Raw genomic sequence first — 8,700 nt, 5'->3', positions numbered from 1 at the left:
ACTACTTTTGACCAGGGCTCTGGTTTTGAAAATAACTCTTTGAAAACAACAAGCCACAAAAGAGCCTCATGCATAGACTATATCTCTCAAATGACACCCTATTCATACAAACTAGTATGCCTCCCTGACACATTTTTTGGACACTTTTCCTTCTCAGGTGCAGATTTAAACTTGTGTCCTAAATGATAAATAATACATTATTTTAAGTTTAAACCTTTGCTGCTTAGATAAAAGTGATGAATTACCACCTGTCCTACCTTATTTCACCCTACCTGTCTGTCAGGGATTCATACCTGTCCAACCTGTGCTCAGATGAACACCATGTCCCAGATCTCTCTCTCACATGCAAGTGGAGTCATGATTCTAGAAGCCTTCTGAGGTTAACTCAGATGCTAGAGGCCTCTCTGCTCTCTGTCATTCCACATTCCACATTCCATTCCAGGGTTCTGCTTCTCTCTCAGAGTTCTGTACTTGGCTGGGATCAGCTGCATACATGTTACATGACTGTGGATTCACCCTTAGCTCAGGTAAAGGACAGGTTTCCTTATGTCTCTGCCTGCCTGCCTGCCTGCCTGCCTGCCTGCCTGCCTGCCTGCCTGCCTGCCTGTCTGCCTGTCTGTCTGTCTGTCTGTCTGTCTAATAATAAAATCAACATTTAACTTTAATCAATTATTTACTCCTTCTTCTGATGCTAATTCAACGTTACAGGTCTAACAACTGTAGAATTATGTCCACTTGAGATGACAGGCCTTTCTCTGTACACTACAGTCAACAGTCAACGGWTGAGGAATCCTGAAGAGACGTCGTCTACCTTTGTAAAAACACCTCTCTCTGTGTGCGTTTAGAATGATGAGGTCACACACTCCATTACCCCCCAGCTGTAACATCAGAGCTCTGTTGACATTGACAGCTTTTATTTGACCACAGAGAGGATCTCTGTTTTCCAGGCTTTGTCCAGTGGGTCTGAGGCCTGATGTTGGTGCCGGAAGTGCCCCAGGGTATGTACTGTCTGTTAATACTGAGTGCAGGCGGCAGTTTCATGAGCTTCACTGCTATGGATCTCATCGTTTAACTTTGATGCAGTGGAGGATTGTTTTTGACAATGACAGTTGACTTGAATTCCCTACGTTTTATCTGCTAGAGGATTCTTCTCCTAACATTACTATTTGTGTTATTCTTTGCCAGTCTAACATTATCATGATTTATAGAAGATCCCATTTGTTTTCAGTTCCAAGACGCTGGAATCAAGCAAAGAAGTACTTCATTTTGGTTTATTGGAAGTATTTAAGTATATGTTTAAATAAAAATAGTTTTCAAAGCAACAGATTTCATTGTTCTATATGTCAGTGATGAATCTTTCTTTTGGATAGTGACTCGCCAGAGAAGAAACATGTAGCGTTTGCTTTCCTCTCCACCACCTTATTTCCTTTATAGGAAAATCTAAACTGGGACTGGGCTCTATGAATCTGATTACTGTACCTTTCCTTTGAAACTAGCCCATCTGCACTGCATTGCATTCACAATTGTGGCTTGACATTTAATTAATATGTCAAAAAATATGTTGGCCATTATTTGAAGTTTCCCCTGGAGTATTTGCCCACAAGTCAGGAATGTTCCAAGCCATTAAATCCTAACCACGCCCTCCTTCGTTCTCTTCTCTGCTCTCTCTGTTCTGCTCTCCCTGCTCTGCTCTCTCTGTTCTGCTCTCTCTGTTCTGCTTTCTCTGTTCTGCTCTCCCTGCCTTGCTCTCTCTGTTCTGCTCTTTCTGTTCTGCTCTCTCTGTTCTGCTCTCCCTGCTCTGCTCTCTCTGTTCTGCTTTCTTCTACTTCTGCCTCTCACCTGCTCTGCTTTCTCTGTGTTCTGCACACTCTCATCTTCGTTCTGCTCTCCACACGTGCTAGTTAGCTGGACGCACACTCACGTTTCATGCTGTCCTGCTTCTGTGCTTACTGCTTGTTTTACTCACTCTAGTTGTGACCTCATCGCTCTCGTTTACGGTTCTCCTCTCCTGTCTTCGGCTCGTCTGGTCACTCTATTGACCTCTCTCACTCCTCTCGCATTATACTGCTCTACTCTGGTTACTGCTCTCAGTTCTGTCTCTGCTTCTGCGAAAATTGTTTGACTACACTCGCTCCTGTTATTAGACACTGACTCTCTGTACGAACTCCATCATACCTGCTCTCCTTTGCCTCTGCTCTCCTCTCGTTCTGCTCTCTCTGTTCTGCTTTCTTGTTTGCTCTCTCCTGCTCATCTGCTCTCCTCTGTCTTCGGTCTCTACTTCACTGTCTCTTCTGCTCTCTCTGGCTGCCCTGCCTCTCCCTCGCTATCTCGCTCTTCTGCTCTCCTCTCTCTGTTCTGGCTCTCTCTGGTTCTGCTCGTCATCACCTTTACATGTTCTGTTCGGCTGGATATCTGCGGATGTTGCGTCTCAGCCTGCTTCTCTCTATCACTCTGTTCTGCTCTCTCTGTTCTGCTCTCTCGTTCTGTCGACTCCAAGCTTGTTTCTGAACATCTGCGCTGTACCTCTCTCTCTTCTTGCTCTCTTATCTCAACTGTCATCTCTGGTCCATTTTTACAAGTTTCACTGGTTTCTGCCTCCTCCTTTTTGCTACTCTTCCTATTTGACTCAGCCATGCTTTCCTTGCCCTTCCTGTCTGTTTCTCTGTTCCTGTCCTTTCTCTGCTCCTCCTCTGTTCTGCTGGTCGTGCGGCCCCAGTTCTCCACCGCTTGTCCCCCCATCCGGCCCCCTGCTCGTTGCCTGCACCTGCCTGCCACTGTGGTCCACGGTGCAGCTGTGCTCCCTTTCTTGTGTGCCCTTACTTGAGGCTCCACGTGTGTGCAGCGGGTCTCCGGCACTGCTCTCCGTGTTGCAGGGCTCCCTCACGACCTGGTTTTGCTCCGCGGCTGGTTCACCCTGGCCGTGCATCGGCGTCCCTCGGGCTGCGCCTTGTCTGGACGTCAGGCCGGTTTGCCGGGGTGGCTTCACTTGTACCATACGACTTGTTCCTTTCCTGACTTGCCTCATTCCCGGGTTACACTTTCCACTTCACTTCGTCAGTGGTAGATGCGGGCGGGACCGTATTTTTCCCAGCTTGCGCACCTTGAGACCATGGCTTGTGTTCGTTCTCATTCAGATGACTGATGGGCCAGCCACTATTTCCATGCCTTTGACACGGGGTAGAGTCGTTCGGTGCCTCGAGACAGCACCACTCGTTTTGAGTTGTCCAGACTGCCAGCTGTCTGGGGTTCGTACTCACCTCTCCCCCGAATTTTTTCTCCTTGTTCGTCCGACCAGCGTCCCCCCCCCCCAAGGTCCCATCCAGGCCCACCTTGAGCACCACCCCTGTGGGACGCCTTGGCGTCCCCTGGCACTGCTTTCGCCTTGTAGCGTCCTGCCCCCACTTGGGCGGCTACGTTGCGGGCCAGGGTCTCCTCCTGTTTTGTACCGTGTCAGCTCCTTGCTGGACACCTGCGTGCCACTCCCTCTCTCCTCCTGGTTTGTGTTAAGCCGTCGATGCATTTGCCCCCGCTGTTGACGGCAGTTTCTATCTCCCACACGCGCGTGCACGTGCGCGGTGCGGTTTCTCTTCGGTCTGGCTAATTAGACGGCAGTATCTAGTCTTCTGTCTTCTCTCTTCTTCTCCTCGATCCCTTGTCGGATATATTTCCCTTCCTCACCCCCCTCCACCAGCCACCTGTCCCTCCATCACCCCCGCGCACACTCCCTCCCCGGCCCCTCCTCCCCGGCCCACTACCACCCTCCCCCGCCCCTACTCCCGGCCCACTACACTCACCCCCGGACCCATCCCATCCCCGGACACTCCACCCCCCATGTTCCCCTCTGTTTGAACTCCGGTCACATGTTGGCGGTCTTCAGCGACCCAGTCTTACGCACGCACCCTGCTCGACTTCCCCCACAGCGCACTCACTTGACAGTGGCGCCGAGTCCATGCTTTCCATGCCCTGACGATGCGCTTCGCGCATGGCTTGTCATCGGCTGCCGTGCTGCACCGTATTGTTCCCCCTTGGCGTTTTTTATTTTTTTTGCCCTCCCACCTGCTTTCATTGATTTTTTTTTTTGGATTTCCCTGTCATGCACCCTCCCATCGACTTCCCTTGGTGCCACACGTGCATGCCACTCCTTTTTTTTTCCCCCTCCTCACCTATTTGACACGGCCGTGGTACCTGCATCTGTCTTCACCGACTTTTGCCCTGCTGCTGTTTGCACACCTGTTTTTGTCTTTTGCATCCTGTCTTGTCTCGGTCACTAATGCTTAAAATTGTCTACTCTCCACTCTGGTGCGAGCTTCACTTGGTCTTGTGCTCTGTATGGTTGCTAATCGAGGGCTCTTAATTCACTTTCTCTGACTCTTCTCCTCTTCTCTGAACTAACACTTTCTTTCTCTGGGTTCAGATTGGTTGCCCCTCCTATCATCTCGCCAAGTTCTATCCTCTGACCTTCTTAACCCACTTCCTCCCTCTTCCTCTCCTCTTCTCTTCTCCTTGTGGACTGGTTCTTCCTATCTTCGCTTGGAGAGGCAGCACGGGCTTTTCTTCTTACCTATAACAGGGGGCCGAGATCATTCACCGCTGATTCTCTCAACTGTTTTACAGGGCCAATTTCTCTATTTTTGCTTCTATTTATTTCTCAAAAACTTCTTGTCACTCATCTACTTGACTGGGCTTTCTCTTGTATCGTCTACTATATGGTTCTCTCCTTTGGTATTGCATCTCTGGTTTCCGCTCTCGCTGTTTATTCGGATGTGTCACTCGCACTTTAAAGGTCTTTAATTGATGTCCTGAACATTGCTTTTCTCTTTCCTGCATTCTTATAGCAATGTTGTGCTGTTCTATTTTCTTATTGAGGTCGTCCAAAGCTTTTTGATTTATTGTAGACCATTTTCTCCTCTTCTTGTGGTCTGGCTAGGAGTTAATTGGTATCCTTTGCAGGGGTCTTTGGCATGGTTTGCTAACTCTATCTCTCTCACGAGTGCACGTGTAATAATGCTCAGGACAATCTTGCTGGTCCCTCAGCACTGCCTGTCACCAAGGGTGTACTCTCCAAGGCTCAATTCTAGGCCCGCCCACGCTCTTCTCTCTTCATTTTACATCAACATACATAGCTTCCAGGCAGTTAGGCCAGGCTCTCTTTCTGATACATTTATATTGTCCAGTAGGATACAGTCTTCATATCTTCAGTTTCCCTCTCTGCTCCTTCTCCGGGGATTTTGTGTTGCTCTCACTGGTGTAGGGGGCAGTTATTTTCACGTCCGGTGAAAGCCGTGCCCAGAGTGACTGCCTGCTCTCTCTAGGCCAGAGGCAGGATATGCATATTATTAGTATCTTGGATAGTAAACACTCTGAAGTTTCTAAAACTGTTTTGAAATGATGTCTGTGAGTATACACAGTTAACTCATATGGCGTCAGGTGAAAACCGAAATAACTCAACCAGGAAGTATGAATCTGAGGTTTTTGGATGTTTTTTAGTGAATGCCTATCCAATATACTGTGTCTATAGGGGTCAGATGCACTTCCTAAAGGCTTCCCTAGATGGTCAACAGTCTTTAGAACATGTTTCAAGGCTTTCTTCTATGAAGGGGGAGCGAATAAGAGCTGTATTGAACTAGTGGTTTGGTTGAAGGAGAACCTTTAGTTTAGTCCCTCGCGGGCCGTGAGCACAATCTCCGTTCCTTTTATTTCTAAAGACAAAGGAATTGTCCGTTCGAAAACATTTACTTGAAGAGCTTATGAATAAACTCTAAAGATTGATTGCGGTATACATTTCGTTTTGACCAATGTTTCTACAAACTGTAATATAACTTTTTTTTGACTTTTCGTCTAGACTTTGTGCTCGTGACTTGTGCATTTTGGATTTACTTGGAACTAGAACGCGCCATTTCACAAAAGAAGGTTTTCGGACATAATGATGGAACCTTTATCTGAAGAAAACCTAACATTTGTTGTCTACAAGAGACTGGGAGTGCCCATCAGATGAAGATCAATCAAATGGTACAGATTTATGTTTAACCTATTTTCTGACTTTTGTGAACACCTCTCCTTGTAGGAAATGGCTGTCATGTTCTCTGTGGCTAGGTCGCCTGTAACCCTAACATAATCGTAAGTGGTGCTTTTCCGCCGTAAAGCCTTTTTGAAATCTGACACCAGCGGTTTGCATTAGAAGGAGTATAGTGTTATTATAATTCTTGTACTGTTTAAAACACTGTAAATCTTAGATCAATGTTTATGATGAGTATTTCTGTAATTTGATGTGGCTCTCTGCACTTTCACTCGGTTTTGTTTGTTGAGACACATGCCATTCCCTGAACATAACGCGCCAATGTAACCTGAGATTTTATATAAATATAAACTTTATTGAACTAAACACTAACATGTATATGTGTACATGAAGTCCTATGAGTGCATCTGATGAAAGATCAAAGGTTAGTGATTAAATTTAATCGCTATTTCTGAGCTTTTGTGAGCCCTCTCCTTGCTGGAAAACTGGCTTGTATGGTTTTTCTGTGACTAGGCCGCTGACCTAACATAATCGCATGGTGGCTTTTCGCAGTAAAGCCTTTTGAAATTCGGATGCTGTGGTTGGATTTACAAACAAGTGTATCTTTAACATGGTGTATAAATATTGTATGTTTGAGAAATTTTTAATTTTGGGTATTTTCTGGGTTGTTTTGAATTTGGCCGCCCTGCAATTTCACTGGCTGTTGTCCGAGGTGGGAACCGCTAACCGTTCCCACTTGTACCCAGAGAGGTTAAACACTCCTATCAAGAAAGCTTTCTTAGTGTCCCAAACAGTTTTTCTCTGCCCTAACCTTGTTTCTGAAAACCTTTCCAAAACAAAGGTCATGTTGGTTTGGTAAGAGCATGCCTCTCTCCTGCTAAGGGGTGCGTTACTGGCGGCACGCGAGAAGTCAGGCGCAGGAGAGCCGAAAACTGATGTTACAACGGTGTGCTTTAATAAACATAAAAACCACCCTGCAAACAGAAAACATATAAATGAAAATGGGTCAAACCTCGCACCTCGGTATCACCAGCATAACATACACAAGCACTACAAGAAAAAATTCTGGACAAGGACATTGGGGGACAGAGGGTTAAATACACAACATGTATGATGGATATTCGAAACCAGGTGAGAGGGAAGACAAGACAAAACCAATGGAAATTGAAAGTGGAATCGGCCGATGGCTAGAAGGCAGGTGACGTCGACCACCGAACGCGCGAACTAGGAAGGGACCGCTTCGGCGGAAGTCGTTGACACTCTCTTCGCCGCGGTGTGATTACTACCTCTGAGGGTTTAGAAGCTTGAAGGTAGTCACCTCATACAAGTACTAAGGAGTATGCGCTAGACGGTACATCCTGTCCTTCTCTCAGACATATCAATAGCTTGTCAGGCTAAAGTTAAGTTATGACTTGGTTTTCCCTCTATCTAGTAATCAGTCCTCTTTCACACAGCTTTGCCAAACTTTCCTGATTCAGTATGTAACCATCCTATTCCCCATGCTTAAGATTACCGGGAGACCATTAATTTTATCAGATCAGAGTTGTATCGCGGTGCTCTCTGAGCGACTAGATGATCTTCTACCAATTTCGGTCCATCCAAGATTTGCCCATGCCTCTCTGGTGTAGGACACATCATGCACTCTATACTCCCTGTAAACTGGTTCATCTCTGTATACCTGTCGCAAGACCCGACTGGTTTGAATGCTTTATTTATCAAACTCTCTAGCCTCAACTCTCTCCTCTCTGAGATATCTACTGGCAACCCTCATCCTCCCATGCAACTCTATTCTGCCCGTCACATTTGTAAAGGACCCAAACCCGCACTCATTCCTGGGTCGCCTTGTCTTTTCTGTTCCGCGCTGCAGCTCTAGCGACTGGAACGAGTGCAACACCGCTCCAAACTGGACAGTTTTAAATCTCAATTTCCTCTTCAACTAGACTCAATCAATGGACACTCTTACTGACAGTTGTGGCTTGGCCTTCACGTGTATGCTTTTGTTGTCTCTACCTCTTGCCCCTTTGGTGCTGTTGTCTGGTGCCCCAATCAATGTGTTGTACAATGTTTTTGTGCTGCTAACCTGTGTGCCTGTTTGCCATATGTTATGTTGCTATCCTGCTGTTTCGTCAATGTTGTGTTGCTACCATGCTGTGTGTCATAGATGTTGCTGGTCCATGCTTATGTTTGTTGTCTAGGCTCTCTTCATTTCGTAGTGTTGTGGTGTCTCTCTTCGTCTGTGATGTGTGTTTTGTCCTATATTTTCTAATTTTATTTATCTTCATTTCTTTTATCCCAGCCCCCATCAATGCAGGAGTCTTTTTTATTCGCCTTTTGGTGGTCGTCTTGTAAAATGTTCTTAACTGACTTTCCTAGTTAAATAAAGTATAAAAAACATAAATTAATAATAACAAGGTGTTCACACATTTCTTTGTTTACAATATTTTTTTTCCCTTTCAAAAACAGTTAATATTTTTTTTTCAGTCCAGCCTCTGTGATGGGTGTTTGTTATGGACAGGGCAGGGTCCTCAGAAACACATTCTGAGGCTGTGGTGGAGGCATCTCAACTGCTTTCAGCAGCTGTGCTCTGAGGCACATTTATTGTCCAGCTCTAATGTCCAGCTACAAAGGGGGGGGGGTCTCCGCATATCAATGTCATCAACATCATAGGTCCCAAGATCCTCCTA

This window comes from Salvelinus sp. IW2-2015, linkage group LG4q.2, assembly GCF_002910315.2.
Source record: "Salvelinus sp. IW2-2015 linkage group LG4q.2, ASM291031v2, whole genome shotgun sequence".
In the NCBI taxonomy this organism is placed as follows: domain Eukaryota; kingdom Metazoa; phylum Chordata; class Actinopteri; order Salmoniformes; family Salmonidae; genus Salvelinus; species Salvelinus sp. IW2-2015.
Note: the sequence above shows the minus strand (reverse complement) of the source record.